Genomic DNA, 1,518 nt, shown 5'->3' on the forward strand with positions numbered 1-1,518 from the left:
AGAAACACCCGGCCTTGTCAGTTGCAGTAAAAGTTTTGGTATTCAAGAAACGAAATTCCTATTCCAATCGTCTGTGACCTTCCTTCCTTCCTTCCTTCCTTCATTCCTTCCTTCCTTATTTCTTTCTTTTCCTTGTTCTTTCTTGCATAAGCCTTTTCTTTCTTCTTTCTTCCCTTCTTTCTTTCCTTCCTTCTTTATCTCATTTTCTTCTTAATTTTTTCTTCATTCTGTCTTTCCATATTTCCGTTCTTCTTTCTTTCACTAACATTTTCCTTCTTTCTTTCTTTCTTTCTTTCTTTCTTTCTTTCCCTGCGACCTTCTTTCGTCCCTTCTTCCTTTCTTTTCCTCCCCTCCCCTTTCTGTTTTCCGCCTCTGCCTTCCATTCTTCTCTCACGTCTTTGTCCGCAAATTCCATTCGCGAAACTTTGGTCGTCCCGAGGCCATAACAGAAGGACACCTAGGTTACTGCACAGAAGGCCTGAACTCGAAACCACGCGGTCGCAAAACGAACTTTCTTAGTTATTTTTACGATTTTCTGATGCTTTCCAGTCACATATTCTTCTTCTTGGTTTCGATATCCCATCCCAACCTCACCCCAATTATTCACTAAGTAACGCAAAATCAAAGCAGGAAAAGCAGGTTCGAAAATTCTCAAATTTCTGAAACGCTTATTATTATTGTGGTATTTTGCCATTACATCCCTTCGGTAGGAAGACGCTAAGTCAAGTGGTTATGACTGCTGTGCACACGATCATAAGTGCTGGTGTCCGATGCCTAGACAATATTCCTAAGTAAAACTCATCAATCTACATTGCTCCCATTTGTAGGGCATGATTGGCAAAGTAAAATAATTTGCAAGGCCAGCTATCATCAGCAAGAAAGGTAAGATTAACACATAAATACGAGACACTACATAGAAACATGTCGAAATTTCTCCCCAAGACACCTGATGATGGTTGGAGGTTATATCAGCCGAAACGTTGTGTTAACAACAAACAAGATGAGGACAAATATCCGTCAAATGTAAATAATGTAAATAATGTAGAAACTCCGATGTTCAGACATGTGAACCTTTGGAGATCCTAAATTGAAGGGAAGCTGTAAAAAAAATACGATAAAGAAAAATAAAGGACCCGGCAACGAGGTTTGAACACAGGACCGCGAGATCACCTTGAACAATGCCATAATAAAAAAAATAATAACAAGCATGAAGCTAGACGTTTATCGATTGAGCCAAGGTAGTTCTTTGCTCGAAACAAATATAATTGAACTCTTAGTAGTTATGTAAGAAATCGATATGAAAGGATAAAAAGATAAAAAGAAAGAGGAAAAGAGAGAGAGAGAGTGATAACAATGGCGATGACTGTTCATCTGGAAGACTTCAATACCGTTCGTTAAGATACCTTAACGAATGTCATCGTCAGCTGCGTACTGATTAAGTATCTGCCCTCTACCTCGCATTCGCATATGGATATATATATATATATATATATATATATATATATATATATATATATA

This window comes from Octopus bimaculoides, chromosome 19 (genome assembly GCF_001194135.2).
Source record: "Octopus bimaculoides isolate UCB-OBI-ISO-001 chromosome 19, ASM119413v2, whole genome shotgun sequence".
NCBI classification, from domain to species: domain Eukaryota; kingdom Metazoa; phylum Mollusca; class Cephalopoda; order Octopoda; family Octopodidae; genus Octopus; species Octopus bimaculoides.